The sequence below is a fragment of the Alligator mississippiensis genome, chromosome 4, assembly GCF_030867095.1.
Source record: "Alligator mississippiensis isolate rAllMis1 chromosome 4, rAllMis1, whole genome shotgun sequence".
Taxonomy (NCBI): domain Eukaryota; kingdom Metazoa; phylum Chordata; order Crocodylia; family Alligatoridae; genus Alligator; species Alligator mississippiensis.
In genome coordinates, this window is record NC_081827.1 from 95,616,205 (window position 1) to 95,639,536 (window position 23,332).

General features: G+C 61.3%; 3 non-coding genes across 3 annotated transcripts; all 3 read right to left on the reverse strand.

The window, feature by feature from the left end:
• Nucleotides 1–11,392: 11,392 nt before the first annotated feature.
• TRNAM-CAU (transfer RNA methionine (anticodon CAU)) lies at nucleotides 11,393–11,465 on the reverse strand. Its single transcript has one exon. It is a non-coding gene; the product is annotated as a tRNA-Met (tRNA).
• Nucleotides 11,466–15,162: 3,697 nt separating this feature from the next.
• On the reverse strand, nucleotides 15,163–15,235 carry TRNAM-CAU (transfer RNA methionine (anticodon CAU)). The gene has a single exon. It is a non-coding gene; the product is annotated as a tRNA-Met (tRNA).
• Nucleotides 15,236–19,892: 4,657 nt separating this feature from the next.
• On the reverse strand, nucleotides 19,893–19,965 carry TRNAM-CAU (transfer RNA methionine (anticodon CAU)). The gene has a single exon. It is a non-coding gene; the product is annotated as a tRNA-Met (tRNA).
• Between the last annotated feature and the right edge of the window lie 3,367 nt (nucleotides 19,966–23,332).

Genomic DNA, 23,332 nt, shown 5'->3' on the forward strand with positions numbered 1-23,332 from the left:
ATGCAGCCTGGGGCATTTCTCCCGTCAGGCACAATACTCGTGGGCACCAGTGGACCGCCGTGCTGGAGTGATGCACAGTCCTACTCCGTGGTCCCAGATCCTGAAAACATATTGCCTGGAGGCAGAACCCGCTGTCAAAGGCTGCTGTCAGAGGCTCAGAAGAGGGGCGCGGGCAGAAGAAAGGAAGGGGCGCCCTTCCACCTGGGCTCTGCAGGTATCTGTGGCCGGCGGTTGCATGGCCACCAGGAAGAGCGCTGGCTCGGGTTTTGGCCTGCGTGGGGAGCCTGCGGGAAGGCGTGGGCTGGGAGGAGGAGAAAGGAAGCACTGCTCCTCACTGTGCGAGGTGCTGGCTTCCTGTCAGAGAGGCAAGAGGGTGTCGGGGCAGAAGGGCAGCCTGCCAGCCCCAGCAGAGTGGCGCAGCGGGAGCGTGCTGGGCCCATAACCCAGAGGTCGATGGATCGAAACCATCCTCTGCTATGTTTCCCCCCTGCTTGCCTTTTGCTTCCCCTACCTGATTCCCGCCCCTCCAAGTGGCTTTGTCCTTGACATGCCTGAGAGTGGGGCTCTCCGGCCTCCTTCCCCAAAGGCGGTGGGGAGCGTGCTCACGGAACTTTGCAAGGGAAGGCCGGTGGGCTCTCCTCCAGTGACAGTCCTGCCGAGGGAGTGGGGGCGGGGCAGCTGCGGCAGCCCCGGGGCAGCTGTGGCCTCGGAGGGAAGGGAGGAGAAGGTGCTCAGAAGCAGAGAAGAGCCCGCCAGGAATGGGACCGAGTGACCTGGGCACCAGGCACCACAGCGCAAGCAAAGGAAGCCAACGCGGTTGCCAGGCCGTGAAGGCATCTTCCTCCCCCCTGCCTCCTAGTTTGGGGACCAAAGAAAGAAGGGGTTGAGCACCTGTGTCTGTGTTGGAGGCGGGAGGGAGAGGGAAGGATCGCAGGAGGATTTGGGCGACTGGGTCTAGGAGGAGCCCGAGAACGTGGCGGCCGCTACTCAGGAAAGGCCAGCAGAGCAGGGAGGCTGGCTGCAAAGGAAGGGCCTGGGAGAAGGCGGCCTGCCAAGAGCTGTGACCGCAGCCCCGAGGGGTCCTCCTACCTGGGCAAGACATCCGGGAATACAGCTTCAGCCCCCAAACCTGGAGCGTGGGGGCTGAGGAGGTGGCAACGTGGGCTTTGGGGCCCAGGCTGCCAAAGAGGCTGGAGCCAGAACCTGGCCCTCAGCCCGGTGGGGCCCCACGCCCTGCGGCGCGCTGGCCAGCCCGCCTTCTCCTGACGGGGCCGGGGAGGTGGGGGCGGCTCGCTCTCAGCACGGGCCCTTGACTTGCAATGCGTTTCCGGCCCTTGCTCGCCATGGGCCGAGAGGGCATTTGGCCAAAAATGGAGGGAGCGGAGAGAGCGAATCGGTCTCGTGACCTCAATCGCCAGAGGCTTGCATGGGGTTGACCTGGTGCCTGAAAGGTCCCATACGAATGCATGGGGTTGACATTGTGCCTGGAAGTCCCCGCTGGCTTGCATGGGGTTGACCTGGTGCCTGGAAGACCCCATAGGAATGCACAGGGTTGACTGTCTGCCTACAAGTCCCCATAGACTTGCATGGGGTTGAGCTGGTGCCCGAAAGGCCCCATAACAATGTCTGGGGATGACATTCTGCCTGGAAGTCCCCATAAGCTTACACGGGCTTGACCGAGAGCCTCAAGGTCCCCTTAGGCTTGCATGAGGTTGGCCTGGGGGCTCAAGGTCCCCATAGCAATGTATGGGGTTGACATATTGCTGGCAAGTCCCCATAGCAGTGAATGGGGTAGACCTGGTGCCTGAAAGTCCCCTTAGGAACACATGGGGTTGACATTCTGCCTGAAAGTCCCCATTGGCTTCCATGGGGTTGACCTGGTGCCTCAAAGTCCCCTTAGGAATACATGGGGTTGACATTCTGCCTGCAAGTCCCCATAGGAGTGATTGGGGTTGACCTGGTGCCTGGAAGTCAGCTTTGGAATACATGGGGATGACATTCTGCCTGTAACTCCCCTTTGGCTTCCATGGGGTTGACCTGGTGCCTGAAAGGTCCCATACGAATGCATGGGGTTGACATTGTGCCTGGAAGTCCCCGCTGGCTTGCATGGGGTTGACCTGGTGCCTGGAAGACCCCATAGGAATGCACAGGGTTGACTGTCTGCCTACAAGTCCCCATAGACTTGCATGGGGTTGAGCTGGTGCCCGAAAGGCCCCATAACAATGTCTGGGGATGACATTCTGCCTGGAAGTCCCCATAAGCTTACACGGGCTTGACCGAGAGCCTCAAGGTCCCCTTAGGCTTGCATGAGGTTGGCCTGGGGGCTCAAGGTCCCCATATCAATGTATGGGGTTGACATATTGCTGGCAAGTCCCCATAGCAGTGAATGGGGTAGACCTGGTGCCTGAAAGTCCCCTTAGGAACACATGGGGTTGACATTCTGCCTGAAAGTCCCCATTGGCTTCCATGGGGTTGACCTGGTGCCTCAAAGTCCCCTTAGGAATACATGGGGTTGACATTCTGCCTGCAAGTCCCCATAGGAGTGATTGGGGTTGACCTGGTGCCTGGAAGTCAGCTTTGGAATACATGGGGATGACATTCTGCCTGTAACTCCCCTTTGGCTTCCATGGGGTTGACCTGGTGCCTGAAAGACCCCTTAGGAATACATGGGGTTGACACTGTGCCTGAAAGTCCCCTTTGGCTTCCATGGGGTTGACCTGGTGCCTCAAAGTCCCTTTAGGAATACATGGGGTTGACCTTGTGCCTGAAAGTCCCCTTTGGCTTCCATAAGGTTGACCTGGTGCCACAAATTCCTACCGCCCAGGATTTCCCTGCCAAGCAAATACAGAGGGTGCGGTCGGGCAACAATAAACACAGCACCCGCACAACCACCCGGGGCTTAAGCCTCCAAAAACTGGCCCTCCCACCCAGGCTCCGTCTTTCCGTGCCCCCGCCGCCACCGCCCTGCTTCCCTACTTCCGCCTGCCCAACATTTGCTCCAGGTCCCGGCCTGCTACCCACCTTCCTCTCCCCAGCCATCCTAGTATCTAGAGGCCCCTACTCCCAGGCTTTTCACATCTGCTCCGCCTCCTTCGAGGCGACCGCCATTTCCCTCCTTGCCGTATCACACTGCTCCTCTTGGTCCTGCCTCCTGCAGGCACCCAGGTCGCCCTGGTCCTGCTCACTACTGTGTATGGGGCAGTCGCGAAGCTGGTCTCTTGGGACCAGGGGCAAGAAGGGCTGGAGCAGCCCCCCCAACTTGGGGGCAAGGGCTCCAGAAAGCAGGGGCAGAATGAGCAGAGTCGAGGCTTCAGCAGCCTAAGGGGGACCTTTGGGCAGAGCGCGAGCTGCGAGGGAACAAGGCCGTAGCAAGGGGAGCTTCGGGAGGCCCAAGTGCCACCTGCACGCTGCAAAATCTGTGGTAGCGGTGGGATTCGAACCCACGCCCCCGCAGAGACTGGAGCCTTAATCCAGCGCCTTGGACCGCTCGGCCACGCTCCCCCAGGCTGGGCCACTTTCTCTGCGGGGCGCCCAAGCACCTGCTTCGGCCTGGCTGCTTTTCCTCCGCCACCTCCCGCACCTGACACCGCACCAGCCCAGCAGAAAAGAAGCAGGGACTGGGGCTGCCACTAGTGACCGGGCTGGGCATGGCCCTCAGCGTTCATGGTGTGCGCTACCTTGGGCAAAGCCGGCCCAGGAAGAGCATCGCCAGCGCCACCCGCGCGGACACACCAGGCGCCTGCCTCCTGGCCAGCACCGGGAAGAAAAGGCAGCGGGGGGCCAAGCTTAGGCGACTGGAGCCTGCCCCGGGTGGCAGGCAAGGCGCCTGGCTCAGACAGCAAGAGGCAAGCCTGCCTTCTCTGAGGCTTGAACTCAGGACCTCCAGATTATGAGACTGACGCGCTGCCGGCTGCGCTAAGAAGGCCCGGCTGGCTCAGCCCCCTGGTCCCGCACCACCACCGGGAGCCCTCACCTCCGGCCCACCGGGGTCCGTCGGCCAGGTCTAGGGCAAGGGACCCGGACGGGAAAACAATAGCAGCTCTCCAGCTCGGAAGGCGATTGCCATTCTCTCTCTCAGGGGCGCTCTCCTTCCCCACAAGAAGCCAACCGGATTATTGGGCGGCAGTTAGCTCTGCGAACCAGCCCTGTGAGCTCGGGGCACCAGCTGCTGGTCTTTTGCAACAAACAGCTCTGTTCAGGTCATGGGTCTGAAAAGACAGGAAGCAAAAGCCCTCCACCTCCATTCGACTTCCCCCTGGGGCCAGGGAAAGTGAGGCAGGGCTCAACATGAAGAGAGGAGGCACACCCCCAGCCACACACAACGCGAAGGGTGCTACGGGCTGCTCAGGACTGGGCTGGCCCTGTTGAGGATGCAGCCTGGGGCATTTCTCCCGTCAGGCACAATACTCGTGGGCACCAGTGGACCGCCGTGCTGGAGTGATGCACAGTCCTACTCCGTGGTCCCAGATCCTGAAAACATATTGCCTGGAGGCAGAACCCGCTGTCAAAGGCTGCTGTCAGAGGCTCAGAAGAGGGGCGCGGGCAGAAGAAAGGAAGGGGCGCCCTTCCACCTGGGCTCTGCAGGTATCTGTGGCCGGCGGTTGCATGGCCACCAGGAAGAGCGCTGGCTCGGGTTTTGGCCTGCGTGGGGAGCCTGCGGGAAGGCATGGGCTGGGAGGAGGAGAAAGGAAGCACTGCTCCTCACTGTGCGAGGTGCTGGCTTCCTGTCAGAGAGGCAAGAGGGTGTCGGGGCAGAAGGGCAGCCTGCCAGCCCCAGCAGAGTGGCGCAGCGGGAGCGTGCTGGGCCCATAACCCAGAGGTCGATGGATCGAAACCATCCTCTGCTATGTTTCCCCCCTGCTTGCCTTTTGCTTCCCCTACCTGATTCCCGCCCCTCCAAGTGGCTTTGTCCTTGACATGCCTGAGAGTGGGGCTCTCCGGCCTCCTTCCCCAAAGGCGGTGGGGAGCGTGCTCACGGAACTTTGCAAGGGAAGGCCGGTGGGCTCTCCTCCAGTGACAGTCCTGCCGAGGGAGTGGGGGCGGGGCAGCTGCGGCAGCCCCGGGGCAGCTGTGGCCTCGGAGGGAAGGGAGGAGAAGGTGCTCAGAAGCAGAGAAGAGCCCGCCAGGAATGGGACCGAGTGACCTGGGCACCAGGCACCACAGCGCAAGCAAAGGAAGCCAACGCGGTTGCCAGGCCGTGAAGGCATCTTCCTCCCCCCTGCCTCCTAGTTTGGGGACCAAAGAAAGAAGGGGTTGAGCACCTGTGTCTGTGTTGGAGGCGGGAGGGAGAGGGAAGGATCGCAGGAGGATTTGGGCGACTGGGTCTAGGAGGAGCCCGAGAACGTGGCGGCCGCTACTCAGGAAAGGCCAGCAGAGCAGGGAGGCTGGCTGCAAAGGAAGGGCCTGGGAGAAGGCGGCCTGCCAAGAGCTGTGACCGCAGCCCCGAGGGGTCCTCCTACCTGGGCAAGACATCCGGGAATACAGCTTCAGCCCCCAAACCTGGAGCGTGGGGGCTGAGGAGGTGGCAACGTGGGCTTTGGGGCCCAGGCTGCCAAAGAGGCTGGAGCCAGAACCTGGCCCTCAGCCCGGTGGGGCCCCACGCCCTGCGGCGCGCTGGCCAGCCCGCCTTCTCCTGACGGGGCCGGGGAGGTGGGGGCGGCTCGCTCTCAGCACGGGCCCTTGACTTGCAATGCGTTTCCGGCCCTTGCTCGCCATGGGCCGAGAGGGCATTTGGCCAAAAATGGAGGGAGCGGAGAGAGCGAATCGGTCTCGTGACCTCAATCGCCAGAGGCTTGCATGGGGTTGACCTGGTGCCTGAAAGGTCCCATACGAATGCATGGGGTTGACATTGTGCCTGGAAGTCCCCGCTGGCTTGCATGGGGTTGACCTGGTGCCTGGAAGACCCCATAGGAATGCACAGGGTTGACTGTCTGCCTACAAGTCCCCATAGACTTGCATGGGGTTGAGCTGGTGCCCGAAAGGCCCCATAACAATGTCTGGGGATGACATTCTGCCTGGAAGTCCCCATAAGCTTACACGGGCTTGACCGAGAGCCTCAAGGTCCCCTTAGGCTTGCATGAGGTTGGCCTGGGGGCTCAAGGTCCCCATAGCAATGTATGGGGTTGACATATTGCTGGCAAGTCCCCATAGCAGTGAATGGGGTAGACCTGGTGCCTGAAAGTCCCCTTAGGAACACATGGGGTTGACATTCTGCCTGAAAGTCCCCATTGGCTTCCATGGGGTTGACCTGGTGCCTCAAAGTCCCCTTAGGAATACATGGGGTTGACATTCTGCCTGCAAGTCCCCATAGGAGTGATTGGGGTTGACCTGGTGCCTGGAAGTCAGCTTTGGAATACATGGGGATGACATTCTGCCTGTAACTCCCCTTTGGCTTCCATGGGGTTGACCTGGTGCCTGAAAGACCCCTTAGGAATACATGGGGTTGACACTGTGCCTGAAAGTCCCCTTTGGCTTCCATGGGGTTGACCTGGTGCCTCAAAGTCCCTTTAGGAATACATGGGGTTGACCTTGTGCCTGAAAGTCCCCTTTGGCTTCCATAAGGTTGACCTGGTGCCACAAATTCCTACCGCCCAGGATTTCCCTGCCAAGCAAATACAGAGGGTGCGGTCGGGCAACAATAAACACAGCACCCGCACAACCACCCGGGGCTTAAGCCTCCAAAAACTGGCCCTCCCACCCAGGCTCCGTCTTTCCGTGCCCCCGCCGCCACCGCCCTGCTTCCCTACTTCCGCCTGCCCAACATTTGCTCCAGGTCCCGGCCTGCTACCCACCTTCCTCTCCCCAGCCATCCTAGTATCTAGAGGCCCCTACTCCCAGGCTTTTCACATCTGCTCCGCCTCCTTCGAGGCGACCGCCATTTCCCTCCTTGCCGTATCACACTGCTCCTCTTGGTCCTGCCTCCTGCAGGCACCCAGGTCGCCCTGGTCCTGCTCACCACTGTGTATGGGGCAGTCGCGAAGCTGGTCTCTTGGGACCAGGGGCAAGAAGGGCTGGAGCAGCCCCCCCAACTTGGGGGCAAGGGCTCCAGAAAGCAGGGGCAGAATGAGCAGAGTCGAGGCTTCAGCAGCCTAAGGGGGACCTTTGGGCAGAGCGCGAGCTGCGAGGGAACAAGGCCGTAGCAAGGGGAGCTTCGGGAGGCCCAAGTGCCACCTGCACGCTGCAAAATCTGTGGTAGCGGTGGGATTCGAACCCACGCCCCCGCAGAGACTGGAGCCTTAATCCAGCGCCTTGGACCGCTCGGCCACGCTCCCCCAGGCTGGGCCACTTTCTCTGCGGGGCGCCCAAGCACCTGCTTCGGCCTGGCTGCTTTTCCTCCGCCACCTCCCGCACCTGACACCGCACCAGCCCAGCAGAAAAGAAGCAGGGACTGGGGCTGCCACTAGTGACCGGGCTGGGCATGGCCCTCAGCGTTCATGGTGTGCGCTACCTTGGGCAAAGCCGGCCCAGGAAGAGCATCGCCAGCGCCACCCGCGCGGACACACCAGGCGCCTGCCTCCTGGCCAGCACCGGGAAGAAAAGGCAGCGGGGGGCCAAGCTTAGGCGACTGGAGCCTGCCCCGGGTGGCAGGCAAGGCGCCTGGCTCAGACAGCAAGAGGCAAGCCTGCCTTCTCTGAGGCTTGAACTCAGGACCTCCAGATTATGAGACTGACGCGCTGCCGGCTGCGCTAAGAAGGCCCGGCTGGCTCAGCCCCCTGGTCCCGCACCACCACCGGGAGCCCTCACCTCCGGCCCACCGGGGTCCGTCGGCCAGGTCTAGGGCAAGGGACCCGGACGGGAAAACAATAGCAGCTCTCCAGCTCGGAAGGCGATTGCCATTCTCTCTCTCAGGGGCGCTCTCCTTCCCCACAAGAACCCAACCGGATTATTGGGCGGCAGTTAGCTCTGCGAACCAGCCCTGTGAGCTCGGGGCACCAGCTGCTGGTCTTTTGCAACAAACAGCTCTGTTCAGGTCATGGGTCTGAAAAGACAGGAAGCAAAAGCCCTCCACCTCCATTCGACTTCCCCCTGGGGCCAGGGAAAGTGAGGCAGGGCTCAACATGAAGAGAGGAGGCACACCCCCAGCCACACACAACGCGAAGGGTGCTACGGGCTGCTCAGGACTGGGCTGGCCCTGTTGAGGATGCAGCCTGGGGCATTTCTCCCGTCAGGCACAATACTCGTGGGCACCAGTGGACCGCCGTGCTGGAGTGATGCACAGTCCTACTCCGTGGTCCCAGATCCTGAAAACATATTGCCTGGAGGCAGAACCCGCTGTCAAAGGCTGCTGTCAGAGGCTCAGAAGAGGGGCGCGGGCAGAAGAAAGGAAGGGGCGCCCTTCCACCTGGGCTCTGCAGGTATCTGTGGCCGGCGGTTGCATGGCCACCAGGAAGAGCGCTGGCTCGGGTTTTGGCCTGCGTGGGGAGCCTGCGGGAAGGCATGGGCTGGGAGGAGGAGAAAGGAAGCACTGCTCCTCACTGTGCGAGGTGCTGGCTTCCTGTCAGAGAGGCAAGAGGGTGTCGGGGCAGAAGGGCAGCCTGCCAGCCCCAGCAGAGTGGCGCAGCGGGAGCGTGCTGGGCCCATAACCCAGAGGTCGATGGATCGAAACCATCCTCTGCTATGTTTCCCCCCTGCTTGCCTTTTGCTTCCCCTACCTGATTCCCGCCCCTCCAAGTGGCTTTGTCCTTGACATGCCTGAGAGTGGGGCTCTCCGGCCTCCTTCCCCAAAGGCGGTGGGGAGCGTGCTCACGGAACTTTGCAAGGGAAGGCCGGTGGGCTCTCCTCCAGTGACAGTCCTGCCGAGGGAGTGGGGGCGGGGCAGCTGCGGCAGCCCCGGGGCAGCTGTGGCCTCGGAGGGAAGGGAGGAGAAGGTGCTCAGAAGCAGAGAAGAGCCCGCCAGGAATGGGACCGAGTGACCTGGGCACCAGGCACCACAGCGCAAGCAAAGGAAGCCAACGCGGTTGCCAGGCCGTGAAGGCATCTTCCTCCCCCCTGCCTCCTAGTTTGGGGACCAAAGAAAGAAGGGGTTGAGCACCTGTGTCTGTGTTGGAGGCGGGAGGGAGAGGGAAGGATCGCAGGAGGATTTGGGCGACTGGGTCTAGGAGGAGCCCGAGAACGTGGCGGCCGCTACTCAGGAAAGGCCAGCAGAGCAGGGAGGCTGGCTGCAAAGGAAGGGCCTGGGAGAAGGCGGCCTGCCAAGAGCTGTGACCGCAGCCCCGAGGGGTCCTCCTACCTGGGCAAGACATCCGGGAATACAGCTTCAGCCCCCAAACCTGGAGCGTGGGGGCTGAGGAGGTGGCAACGTGGGCTTTGGGGCCCAGGCTGCCAAAGAGGCTGGAGCCAGAACCTGGCCCTCAGCCCGGTGGGGCCCCACGCCCTGCGGCGCGCTGGCCAGCCCGCCTTCTCCTGACGGGGCCGGGGAGGTGGGGGCGGCTCGCTCTCAGCACGGGCCCTTGACTTGCAATGCGTTTCCGGCCCTTGCTCGCCATGGGCCGAGAGGGCATTTGGCCAAAAATGGAGGGAGCGGAGAGAGCGAATCGGTCTCGTGACCTCAATCGCCAGAGGCTTGCATGGGGTTGACCTGGTGCCTGAAAGGTCCCATACGAATGCATGGGGTTGACATTGTGCCTGGAAGTCCCCGCTGGCTTGCATGGGGTTGACCTGGTGCCTGGAAGACCCCATAGGAATGCACAGGGTTGACTGTCTGCCTACAAGTCCCCATAGACTTGCATGGGGTTGAGCTGGTGCCCGAAAGGCCCCATAACAATGTCTGGGGATGACATTCTGCCTGGAAGTCCCCATAAGCTTACACGGGCTTGACCGAGAGCCTCAAGGTCCCCTTAGGCTTGCATGAGGTTGGCCTGGGGGCTCAAGGTCCCCATAGCAATGTATGGGGTTGACATATTGCTGGCAAGTCCCCATAGCAGTGAATGGGGTAGACCTGGTGCCTGAAAGTCCCCTTAGGAACACATGGGGTTGACATTCTGCCTGAAAGTCCCCATTGGCTTCCATGGGGTTGACCTGGTGCCTCAAAGTCCCCTTAGGAATACATGGGGTTGACATTCTGCCTGCAAGTCCCCATAGGAGTGATTGGGGTTGACCTGGTGCCTGGAAGTCAGCTTTGGAATACATGGGGATGACATTCTGCCTGTAACTCCCCTTTGGCTTCCATGGGGTTGACCTGGTGCCTGAAAGACCCCTTAGGAATACATGGGGTTGACACTGTGCCTGAAAGTCCCCTTTGGCTTCCATGGGGTTGACCTGGTGCCTCAAAGTCCCTTTAGGAATACATGGGGTTGACCTTGTGCCTGAAAGTCCCCTTTGGCTTCCATAAGGTTGACCTGGTGCCACAAATTCCTACCGCCCAGGATTTCCCTGCCAAGCAAATACAGAGGGTGCGGTCGGGCAACAATAAACACAGCACCCGCACAACCACCCGGGGCTTAAGCCTCCAAAAACTGGCCCTCCCACCCAGGCTCCGTCTTTCCGTGCCCCCGCCGCCACCGCCCTGCTTCCCTACTTCCGCCTGCCCAACATTTGCTCCAGGTCCCGGCCTGCTACCCACCTTCCTCTCCCCAGCCATCCTAGTATCTAGAGGCCCCTACTCCCAGGCTTTTCACATCTGCTCCGCCTCCTTCGAGGCGACCGCCATTTCCCTCCTTGCCGTATCACACTGCTCCTCTTGGTCCTGCCTCCTGCAGGCACCCAGGTCGCCCTGGTCCTGCTCACCACTGTGTATGGGGCAGTCGCGAAGCTGGTCTCTTGGGACCAGGGGCAAGAAGGGCTGGAGCAGCCCCCACAACTTGGGGGCAAGGGCTCCAGAAAGCAGGGGCAGAATGAGCAGAGTCGAGGCTTCAGCAGCCTAAGGGGGACCTTTGGGCAGAGCGCGAGCTGCGAGGGAACAAGGCCGTAGCAAGGGGAGCTTCGGGAGGCCCAAGTGCCACCTGCACGCTGCAAAATCTGTGGTAGCGGTGGGATTCGAACCCACGCCCCCGCAGAGACTGGAGCCTTAATCCAGCGCCTTGGACCGCTCGGCCACGCTCCCCCAGGCTGGGCCACTTTCTCTGCGGGGCGCCCAAGCACCTGCTTCGGCCTGGCTGCTTTTCCTCCGCCACCTCCCGCACCTGACACCGCACCAGCCCAGCAGAAAAGAAGCAGGGACTGGGGCTGCCACTAGTGACCGGGCTGGGCATGGCCCTCAGCGTTCATGGTGTGCGCTACCTTGGGCAAAGCCGGCCCAGGAAGAGCATCGCCAGCGCCACCCGCGCGGACACACCAGGCGCCTGCCTCCTGGCCAGCACCGGGAAGAAAAGGCAGCGGGGGGCCAAGCTTAGGCGACTGGAGCCTGCCCCGGGTGGCAGGCAAGGCGCCTGGCTCAGGCAGCAAGAGGCAAGCCTGCCTTCTCTGAGGCTCGAACTCAGGACCTCCAGATTATGAGACTGACGCGCTGCCGGCTGCGCTAAGAAGGCCCGGCTGGCTCAGCCCCCTGGTCCCGCACCACCACCGGGAGCCCTCACCTCCGGCCCACCGGGGTCCGTCGGCCAGGTCTAGGGCAAGGGACCCGGACGGGAAAACAATAGCAGCTCTCCAGCTCGGAAGGCGATTGCCATTCTCTCTCTCAGGGGCGCTCTCCTTCCCCACAAGAACCCAACCGGATTATTGGGCGGCAGTTAGCTCTGCGAACCAGCCCTGTGAGCTCGGGGCACCAGCTGCTGGTCTTTTGCAACAAACAGCTCTGTTCAGGTCATGGGTCTGAAAAGACAGGAAGCAAAAGCCCTCCACCTCCATTCGACTTCCCCCTGGGGCCAGGGAAAGTGAGGCAGGGCTCAACATGAAGAGAGGAGGCACACCCCCAGCCACACACAACGCGAAGGGTGCTACGGGCTGCTCAGGACTGGGCTGGCCCTGTTGAGGATGCAGCCTGGGGCATTTCTCCCGTCAGGCACAATACTCGTGGGCACCAGTGGACCGCCGTGCTGGAGTGATGCACAGTCCTACTCCGTGGTCCCAGATCCTGAAAACATATTGCCTGGAGGCAGAACCCGCTGTCAAAGGCTGCTGTCAGAGGCTCAGAAGAGGGGCGCGGGCAGAAGAAAGGAAGGGGCGCCCTTCCACCTGGGCTCTGCAGGTATCTGTGGCCGGCGGTTGCATGGCCACCAGGAAGAGCGCTGGCTCGGGTTTTGGCCTGCGTGGGGAGCCTGCGGGAAGGCATGGGCTGGGAGGAGGAGAAAGGAAGCACTGCTCCTCACTGTGCGAGGTGCTGGCTTCCTGTCAGAGAGGCAAGAGGGTGTCGGGGCAGAAGGGCAGCCTGCCAGCCCCAGCAGAGTGGCGCAGCGGGAGCGTGCTGGGCCCATAACCCAGAGGTCGATGGATCGAAACCATCCTCTGCTATGTTTCCCCCCTGCTTGCCTTTTGCTTCCCCTACCTGATTCCCGCCCCTCCAAGTGGCTTTGTCCTTGACATGCCTGAGAGTGGGGCTCTCCGGCCTCCTTCCCCAAAGGCGGTGGGGAGCGTGCTCACGGAACTTTGCAAGGGAAGGCCGGTGGGCTCTCCTCCAGTGACAGTCCTGCCGAGGGAGTGGGGGCGGGGCAGCTGCGGCAGCCCCGGGGCAGCTGTGGCCTCGGAGGGAAGGGAGGAGAAGGTGCTCAGAAGCAGAGAAGAGCCCGCCAGGAATGGGACCGAGTGACCTGGGCACCAGGCACCACAGCGCAAGCAAAGGAAGCCAACGCGGTTGCCAGGCCGTGAAGGCATCTTCCTCCCCCCTGCCTCCTAGTTTGGGGACCAAAGAAAGAAGGGGTTGAGCACCTGTGTCTGTGTTGGAGGCGGGAGGGAGAGGGAAGGATCGCAGGAGGATTTGGGCGACTGGGTCTAGGAGGAGCCCGAGAACGTGGCGGCCGCTACTCAGGAAAGGCCAGCAGAGCAGGGAGGCTGGCTGCAAAGGAAGGGCCTGGGAGAAGGCGGCCTGCCAAGAGCTGTGACCGCAGCCCCGAGGGGTCCTCCTACCTGGGCAAGACATCCGGGAATACAGCTTCAGCCCCCAAACCTGGAGCGTGGGGGCTGAGGAGGTGGCAACGTGGGCTTTGGGGCCCAGGCTGCCAAAGAGGCTGGAGCCAGAACCTGGCCCTCAGCCCGGTGGGGCCCCACGCCCTGCGGCGCGCTGGCCAGCCCGCCTTCTCCTGACGGGGCCGGGGAGGTGGGGGCGGCTCGCTCTCAGCACGGGCCCTTGACTTGCAATGCGTTTCCGGCCCTTGCTCGCCATGGGCCGAGAGGGCATTTGGCCAAAAATGGAGGGAGCGGAGAGAGCGAATCGGTCTCGTGACCTCAAACGCCAGAGGCTTGCATGGGGTTGACCTGGTGCCTGAAAGGTCCCATACGAATGCATGGGGTTGACATTGTGCCTGGAAGTCCCCACTGGCTTGCATGGGGTTGACCTGGTGCCTGGAAGACCCCATAGGAATGCACAGGGTTGACTGTCTGCCTACAAGTCCCCATAGACTTGCATGGGGTTGAGCTGGTGCCCGAAAGGCCCCATAACAATGTCTGGGGATGACATTCTGCCTGGAAGTCCCCATAAGCTTACAAGGGCTTGACCGAGAGCCTCAAGGTCCCCTTAGGCTTGCATGAGGTTGGCCTGGGGGCTCAAGGTCCCCATAGCAATGTATGGGGTTGACATATTGCTGGCAAGTCCCCATAGCAGTGAATGGGGTAGACCTGGTGCCTGAAAGTCCCCTTAGGAACACATGGGGTTGACATTCTGCCTGAAAGTCCCCATTGGCTTCCATGGGGTTGACCTGGTGCCTCAAAGTCCCCTTAGGAATACATGGGGTTGACATTCTGCCTGCAAGTCCCCATAGGAGTGATTGGGGTTGACCTGGTGCCTGGAAGTCAGCTTTGGAATACATGGGGATGACATTCTGCCTGTAACTCCCCTTTGGCTTCCATGGGGTTGACCTGGTGCCTGAAAGACCCCTTAGGAATACATGGGGTTGACACTGTGCCTGAAAGTCCCCTTTGGCTTCCATGGGGTTGACCTGGTGCCTCAAAGTCCCTTTAGGAATACATGGGGTTGACCTTGTGCCTGAAAGTCCCCTTTGGCTTCCATAAGGTTGACCTGGTGCCACAAATTCCTACCGCCCAGGATTTCCCTGCCAAGCAAATACAGAGGGTGCGGTCGGGCAACAATAAACACAGCACCCGCACAACCACCCGGGGCTTAAGCCTCCAAAAACTGGCCCTCCCACCCAGGCTCCGTCTTTCCGTGCCCCCGCCGCCACCGCCCTGCTTCCCTACTTCCGCCTGCCCAACATTTGCTCCAGGTCCCGGCCTGCTACCCACCTTCCTCTCCCCAGCCATCCTAGTATCTAGAGGCCCCTACTCCCAGGCTTTTCACATCTGCTCCGCCTCCTTCGAGGCGACCGCCATTTCCCTCCTTGCCGTATCACACTGCTCCTCTTGGTCCTGCCTCCTGCAGGCACCCAGGTCGCCCTGGTCCTGCTCACCACTGTGTATGGGGCAGTCGCGAAGCTGGTCTCTTGGGACCAGGGGCAAGAAGGGCTGGAGCAGCCCCCCCAACTTGGGGGCAAGGGCTCCAGAAAGCAGGGGCAGAATGAGCAGAGTCGAGGCTTCAGCAGCCTAAGGGGGACCTTTGGGCAGAGCGCGAGCTGCGAGGGAACAAGGCCGTAGCAAGGGGAGCTTCGGGAGGCCCAAGTGCCACCTGCACGCTGCAAAATCTGTGGTAGCGGTGGGATTCGAACCCACGCCCCCGCAGAGACTGGAGCCTTAATCCAGCGCCTTGGACCGCTCGGCCACGCTCCCCCAGGCTGGGCCACTTTCTCTGCGGGGCGCCCAAGCACCTGCTTCGGCCTGGCTGCTTTTCCTCCGCCACCTCCCGCACCTGACACCGCACCAGCCCAGCAGAAAAGAAGCAGGGACTGGGGCTGCCACTAGTGACCGGGCTGGGCATGGCCCTCAGCGTTCATGGTGTGCGCTACCTTGGGCAAAGCCGGCCCAGGAAGAGCATCGCCAGCGCCACCCGCGCGGACACACCAGGCGCCTGCCTCCTGGCCAGCACCGGGAAGAAAAGGCAGCGGGGGGCCAAGCTTAGGCGACTGGAGCCTGCCCCGGGTGGCAGGCAAGGCGCCTGGCTCAGGCAGCAAGAGGCAAGCCTGCCTTCTCTGAGGCTCGAACTCAGGACCTCCAGATTATGAGACTGACGCGCTGCCGGCTGCGCTAAGAAGGCCCGGCTGGCTCAGCCCCCTGGTCCCGCACCACCACCGGGAGCCCTCACCTCCGGCCCACCGGGGTCCGTCGGCCAGGTCTAGGGCAAGGGACCCGGACGGGAAAACAATAGCAGCTCTCCAGCTCGGAAGGCGATTGCCATTCTCTCTCTCAGGGGCGCTCTCCTTCCCCACAAGAAGCCAACCGGATTATTGGGCGGCAGTTAGCTCTGCGAACCAGCCCTGTGAGCTCGGGGCACCAGCTGCTGGTCTTTTGCAACAAACAGCTCTGTTCAGGTCATGGGTCTGAAAAGACAGGAAGCAAAAGCCCTCCACCTCCATTCGACTTCCCCCTGGGGCCAGGGAAAGTGAGGCAGGGCTCAACATGAAGAGAGGAGGCACACCCCCAGCCACACACAACGCGAAGGGTGCTACGGGCTGCTCAGGACTGGGCTGGCCCTGTTGAGGATGCAGCCTGGGGCATTTCTCCCGTCAGGCACAATACTCGTGGGCACCAGTGGACCGCCGTGCTGGAGTGATGCACAGTCCTACTCCGTGGTCCCAGATCCTGAAAACATATTGCCTGGAGGCAGAACCCGCTGTCAAAGGCTGCTGTCAGAGGCTCAGAAGAGGGGCGCGGGCAGAAGAAAGGAAGGGGCGCCCTTCCACCTGGGCTCTGCAGGTATCTGTGGCGGGCGGTTGCATGGCCACCAGGAAGAGCGCTGGCTCGGGTTTTGGCCTGCGTGGGGAGCCTGCGGGAAGGCGTGGGCTGGGAGGAGGAGAAAGGAAGCACTGGTCCTCACTGTGCGAGGTGCTGGCTTCCTGTCAGAGAGGCAAGAGGGTGTCGGGGCAGAAGGGCAGCCTGCCAGCCCCAGCAGAGTGGCGCAGCGGGAGCGTGCTGGGCCCATAACCCAGAGGTCGATGGATCGAAACCATCCTCTGCTATGTTTCCCCCCTGCTTGCCTTTTGCTTCCCCTACCTGATTCCCGCCCCTCCAAGTGGCTTTGTCCTTGACATGCCTGAGAGTGGGGCTCTCCGGCCTCCTTCCCCAAAGGCGGTGGGGAGCGTGCTCACGGAACTTTGCAAGGGAAGGCCGGTGGGCTCTCCTCCAGTGACAGTCCTGCCGAGGGAGTGGGGGCGGGGCAGCTGCGGCAGCCCCGGGGCAGCTGTGGCCTCGGAGGGAAGGGAGGAGAAGGTGCTCAGAAGCAGAGAAGAGCCCGCCAGGAATGGGACCGAGTGACCTGGGCACCAGGCACCACAGCGCAAGCAAAGGAAGCCAACGCGGTTGCCAGGCCGTGAAGGCATCTTCCTCCCCCCTGCCTCCTAGTTTGGGGACCAAAGAAAGAAGGGGTTGAGCACCTGTGTCTGTGTTGGAGGCGGGAGGGAGAGGGAAGGATCGCAGGAGGATTTGGGCGACTGGGTCTAGGAGGAGCCCGAGAACGTGGCGGCCGCTACTCAGGAAAGGCCAGCAGAGCAGGGAGGCTGGCTGCAAAGGAAGGGCCTGGGAGAAGGCGGCCTGCCAAGAGCTGTGACCGCAGCCCCGAGGGGTCCTCCTACCTGGGCAAGACATCCGGGAATACAGCTTCAGCCCCCAAACCTGGAGCGTGGGGGCTGAGGAGGTGGCAACGTGGGCTTTGGGGCCCAGGCTGCCAAAGAGGCTGGAGCCAGAACCTGGCCCTCAGCCCGGTGGGGCCCCACGCCCTGCGGCGCGCTGGCCAGCCCGCCTTCTCCTGACGGGGCCGGGGAGGTGGGGGCGGCTCGCTCTCAGCACGGGCCCTTGACTTGCAATGCGTTTCCGGCCCTTGCTCGCCATGGGCCGAGAGGGCATTTGGCCAAAAATGGAGGGAGCGGAGAGAGCGAATCGGTCTCGTGACCTCAAACGCCAGAGGCTTGCATGGGGTTGACCTGGTGCCTGAAAGGTCCCATAGGAATGCATGGGGTTGACATTGTGCCTGGAAGTCCCCACTGGCTTGCATGGGGTTGACCTGGTGCCTGGAAGACCCCATAGGAATGCACAGGGTTGACTGTCTGCCTACAAGTCCCCATAGACTTGCATGGGGTTGAGCTGGTGCCCGAAAGGCCCCATAACAATGTCTGGGGATGACATTCTGCCTGGAAGTCCCCATAAGCTTACACGGGCTTGACCGAGAGCCTCAAGGTCCCCTTAGGCTTGCATGAGGTTGGCCTGGGGGCTCAAGGTCCCCATAGCAATGTATGGGGTTGACATATTGCTGGCAAGTCCCCATAGCAGTGAATGGGGTAGACCTGGTGCCTGAAAGTCCCCTTAGGAACACATGGGGTTGACATTCTGCCTGAAAGTCCCCATTGGCTTCCATGGGGTTGACCTGGTGCCTCAAAGTCCCCTTAGGAATACATGGGGTTGACATTCCGCCTGCAAGTCCCCATAGGAGTGATTGGGGTTGATCTGGTGCCTGGAAGTCACCTTTGGAATACAGGGGGGTGACATTCTGCCTGAAACTCCCCTTTGGCTTCCATGGGGTTGACCTGGTGCCTGAAAGACCCCTTAGGAATACACGGGGTTGACATTGTGCCTGAAAGTCCCCTTTGGCTTCCATGGGGTTGACCTGGTGCCTCAAAGTCCGCTTAGGAATACACGGGGTTGACATTGTGCCTGCAAGTCCCCATTGGCTTGCATGGGGCTGACCTGGTGCCTCAAAGTCCCCTTAGGAATACATGGGGTTGACATTCTGCCTGAAAGTCCCCATTGGCTTCCATGGGGTTGACCTGGTGCCTGAAAGTCCCCTTAGGAATGCAAGGGGTTGACATTGGGACTGAAAGTGCCCTTTGGCTTCCATGGGGTTGACCTGGTGCCTCAAAGTCCGCTTAGGAATACACGGGGTTGACATCCTGCCTGCAAGTCCCCATTGGCTACCATGGGGTTTACCTGGTGCTTCCAAGTCCCCTCAGGAATACATGGGGTTTTCATTCTGCCTGAAAGTCCCCATTGGCTTCCATGGGGTTGACCTGGTGCCTGGACGTCCCCTTAGGAATACATGGGGTTGACATTGTGACTCAAAGTCCCCTTTGGCTTCCATGGGGCTGACCTGGTGCCTCAAAGTCCCCTTAGGAATACATGGGGTTGACATTCTGCCTGCAAGTCCCCATTGGCTACCATGGGGTTGACCTGGTGCCTCAAAGTCCCCTTAGGAATACACGGGGTTAACATTCTGCCTGTAAATCCCCATAGGAGTGATTGGGGTTGATCTGGTGCCTGGAAGTCACCTTTGGAATACATGGGGGTGACATTCTGCCTGAAACTCCCCTTTGGCTTCCATGGGGTTGACCTGGTGCCTCAAAGTCCCCTTAGGAATACATGGGGTTGACATTCTGCCTGCAAGTCCCCATAGGAGTGATTGGGGTTGACCTGGTGCCTGGAAGTCAGCTTTGGAATACATGGGGATGACATTCTGCCTGTAACTCCCCTTTGGCTTCCATGGGGTTGACCTGGTGCCTGAAAGACCCCTTAGGAATACATGGGGTTGACACTGTGCCTGAAAGTCCCCTTTGGCTTCCATGGGTTTGACCTGGTGCCTCAAAGTCCCTTTAGGAATACATGGGGTTGACCTTGTGCCTGAAAGTCCCCTTTGGCTTCCATAAGGTTGACCTGGTGCCACAAATTCCTACCGCCCAGGATTTCCCTGCCAAGCAAATACAGAGGGTGCGGTCGGGCAACAATAAACACAGCACCCGCACAACCACCCGGGGCTTAAGCCTCCAAAAACTGGCCCTCCCACCCAGGCTCCGTCTTTCCGTGCCCCCGCCGCCACCGCCCTGCTTCCCTACTTCCGCCTGCCCAACATTTGCTCCAGGTCCCGGCCTGCTACCCACCTTCCTCTCCCCAGCCATCCTAGTATCTAGAGGCCCCTACTCCCAGGCTTTTCACATCTGCTCCGCCTCCTTCGAGGCGACCGCCATTTCCCTCCTTGCCGTATCACACTGCTCCTCTTGGTCCTGCCTCCTGCAGGCACCCAGGTCGCCCTGGTCCTGCTCACCACTGTGTATGGGGCAGTCGCGAAGCTGGTCTCTTGGGACCAGGGGCAAGAAGGGCTGGAGCAGCCCCCCCAACTTGGGGGCAAGGGCTCCAGAAAGCAGGGGCAGAATGAGCAGAGTCGAGGCTTCAGCAGCCTAAGGGGGACCTTTGGGCAGAGCGCGAGCTGCGAGGGAACAAGGCCGTAGCAAGGGGAGCTTCGGGAGGCCCAAGTGCCACCTGCACGCTGCAAAATCTGTGGTAGCGGTGGGATTCGAACCCACGCCCCCGCAAAGACTGGAGCCTTAATCCAGCGCCTTGGACCGCTCGGCCACGCTCCCCCAGGCTGGGCCACTTTCTCTGCGGGGCGCCCAAGCACCTGCTTCGGCCTGGCTGCTTTTCCTCCGCCACCTCCCGCACCTGACACCGCACCAGCCCAGCAGAAAAGAAGCAGGGACTGGGGCTGCCACTAGTGACCGGGCTGGGCATGGCCCTCAGCGTTCATGGTGTGCGCTACCTTGGGCAAAGCCGGCCCAGGAAGAGCATCGCCAGCGCCACCCGCGCGGACACACCAGGCGCCTGCCTCCTGGCCAGCACCGGGAAGAAAAGGCAGCGGGGGGCCAAGCTTAGGCGACTGGAGCCTGCCCCGGGTGGCAGGCAAGGCGCCTGGCTCAGGCAGCAAGAGGCAAGCCTGCCTTCTCTGAGGCTCGAACTCAGGACCTCCAGATTATGAGACTGACGCGCTGCCGGCTGCGCTAAGAAGGCCCGGCTGGCTCAGCCCCCTGGTCCCGCACCACCACCGGGAGCCCTCACCTCCGGCCCACCGGGGTCCGTCGGCCAGGTCTAGGGCAAGGGACCCGGACGGGAAAACAATAGCAGCTCTCCAGCTCGGAAGGCGATTGCCATTCTCTCTCTCAGGGGCGCTCTCCTTCCCCACAAGAACCCAACCGGATTATTGGGCGGCAGTTAGCTCTGCGAACCAGCCCTGTGAGCTCGGGGCACCAGCTGCTGGTCTTTTGCAACAAACAGCTCTGTTCAGGTCATGGGTCTGAAAAGACAGGAAGCAAAAGCCCTCCACCTCCATTCGACTTCCCCCTGGGGCCAGGGAAAGTGAGGCAGGGCTCAACATGAAGAGAGGAGGCACACCCCCAGCCACACACAACGCGAAGGGTGCTACGGGCTGCTCAGGACTGGGCTGGCCCTGTTGAGGATGCAGCCTGGGGCATTTCTCCCGTCAGGCACAATACTCGTGGGCACCAGTGGACCGCCGTGCTGGAGTGATGCACAGTCCTACTCCGTGGTCCCAGATCCTGAAAACATATTGCCTGGAGGCAGAACCCGCTGTCAAAGGCTGCTGTCAGAGGCTCAGAAGAGGGGCGCGGGCAGAAGAAAGGAAGGGGCGCCCTTCCACCTGGGCTCTGCAGGTATCTGTGGCGGGCGGTTGCATGGCCACCAGGAAGAGCGCTGGCTCGGGTTTTGGCCTGCGTGGGGAGCCTGCGGGAAGGCGTGGGCTGGGAGGAGGAGAAAGGAAGCACTGGTCCTCACTGTGCGAGGTGCTGGCTTCCTGTCAGAGAGGCAAGAGGGTGTCGGGGCAGAAGGGCAGCCTGCCAGCCCCAGCAGAGTGGCGCAGCGGGAGCGTGCTGGGCCCATAACCCAGAGGTCGATGGATCGAAACCATCCTCTGCTATGTTTCCCCCCTGCTTTCCTTTTGCTTCCCCTACCTGATTCCCGCCCCTCCAAGTGGCTTTGTCCTTGACATGCCTGAGAGTGGGGCTCTCCGGCCTCCTTCCCCAAAGGCGGTGGGGAGCGTGCTCACGGAACTTTGCAAGGGAAGGCCGGTGGGCTCTCCTCCAGTGACAGTCCTGCCGAGGGAGTGGGGGCGGGGCAGCTGCGGCAGCCCCGGGGCAGCTGTGGCCTCGGAGGGAAGGGAGGAGAAGGTGCTCAGAAGCAGAGAAGAGCCCGCCAGGAATGGGACCGAGTGACCTGGGCACCAGGCACCACAGCGCAAGCAAAGGAAGCCAACGCGGTTGCCAGGCCGTGAAGGCATCTTCCTCCCCCCTGCCTCCTAGTTTGGGGACCAAAGAAAGAAGGGGTTGAGCACCTGTGTCTGTGTTGGAGGCGGGAGGGAGAGGGAAGGATCGCAGGAGGATTTGGGCGACTGGGTCTAGGAGGAGCCCGAGAACGTGGCGGCCGCTACTCAGGAAAGGCCAGCAGAGCAGGGAGGCTGGCTGCAAAGGAAGGGCCTGGGAGAAGGCGGCCTGCCAAGAGCTGTGACCGCAGCCCCGAGGGGTCCTCCTACCTGGGCAAGACATCCGGGAATACAGCTTCAGCCCCCAAACCTGGAGCGTGGGGGCTGAGGAGGTGGCAACGTGGGCTTTGGGGCCCAGGCTGCCAAAGAGGCTGGAGCCAGAACCTGGCCCTCAGCCCGGTGGGGCCCCACGCCCTGCGGCGCGCTGGCCAGCCCGCCTTCTCCTGACGGGGCCGGGGAGGTGGGGGCGGCTCGCTCTCAGCACGGGCCCTTGACTTGCAATGCGTTTCCGGCCCTTGCTCGCCATGGGCCGAGAGGGCATTTGGCCAAAAATGGAGGGAGCGGAGAGAGCGAATCGGTCTCGTGACCTCAAACGCCAGAGGCTTGCATGGGGTTGACCTGGTGCCTGAAAGGTCCCATAGGAATGCATGGGGTTGACATTGTGCCTGGAAGTCCCCACTGGCTTGCATGGGGTTGACCTGGTGCCTGGAAGACCCCATAGGAATGCACAGGGTTGACTGTCTGCCTACAAGTCCCCATAGACTTGCATGGGGTTGAGCTGGTGCCCGAAAGGCCCCATAACAATGTCTGGGGATGACATTCTGCCTGGAAGTCCCCATAAGCTTACACGGGCTTGACCGAGAGCCTCAAGGTCCCCTTAGGCTTGCATGAGGTTGGCCTGGGGGCTCAAGGTCCCCATAGCAATGTATGGGGTTGACATATTGCTGGCAAGTCCCCATAGCAGTGAATGGGGTAGACCTGGTGCCTGAAAGTCCCCTTAGGAACACATGGGGTTGACATTCTGCCTGAAAGTCCCCATTGGCTTCCATGGGGTTGACCTGGTGCCTCAAAGTCCCCTTAGGAATACATGGGGTTGACATTCCGCCTGCAAGTCCCCATAGGAGTGATTGGGGTTGATCTGGTGCCTGGAAGTCACCTTTGGAATACAGGGGGGTGACATTCTGCCTGAAACTCCCCTTTGGCTTCCATGGGGTTGACCTGGTGCCTGAAAGACCCCTTAGGAATACACGGGGTTGACATTGTGCCTGAAAGTCCCCTTTGGCTTCCATGGGGTTGACCTGGTGCCTCAAAGTCCGCTTAGGAATACACGGGGTTGACATTGTGCCTGCAAGTCCCCATTGGCTTGCATGGGGCTGACCTGGTGCCTCAAAGTCCCCTTAGGAATACATGGGGTTGACATTCTGCCTGAAAGTCCCCATTGGCTTCCATGGGGTTGACCTGGTGCCTGAAAGTCCCCTTAGGAATGCAAGGGGTTGACATTGGGACTGAAAGTGCCCTTTGGCTTCCATGGGGTTGACCTGGTGCCTCAAAGTCCGCTTAGGAATACACAGGGTTGACATCCTGCCTGCAAGTCCCCATTGGCTACCATGGGGTTGACCTGGTGCTTCCAAGTCCCCTCAGGAATACATGGGGTTTTCATTCTGCCTGAAAGTCCCCATTGGCTTCCATGGGGTTGACCTGGTGCCTGGACGTCCCCTTAGGAATACATGGGGTTGACATTGTGACTCAAAGTCCCCTTTGGCTTCCATGGGGCTGACCTGGTGCCTCAAAGTCCCCTTAGGAATACATGGGGTTGACATTCTGCCTGCAAGTCCCCATTGGCTACCATGGGGTTGACCTGGTGCCTCAAAGTCCCCTTAGGAATACACGGGGTTAACATTCTGCCTGTAAATCCCCATAGGAGTGATTGGGGTTGATCTGGTGCCTGGAAGTCACCTTTGGAATACATGGGGGTGACATTCTGCCTGAAACTCCCCTTTGGCTTCCATGGGGTTGACCTGGTGCCTCAAAGTCCCCTTAGGAATACATGGGGTTGACATTCTGCCTGCAAGTCCCCATAGGAGTGATTGGGGTTGACCTGGT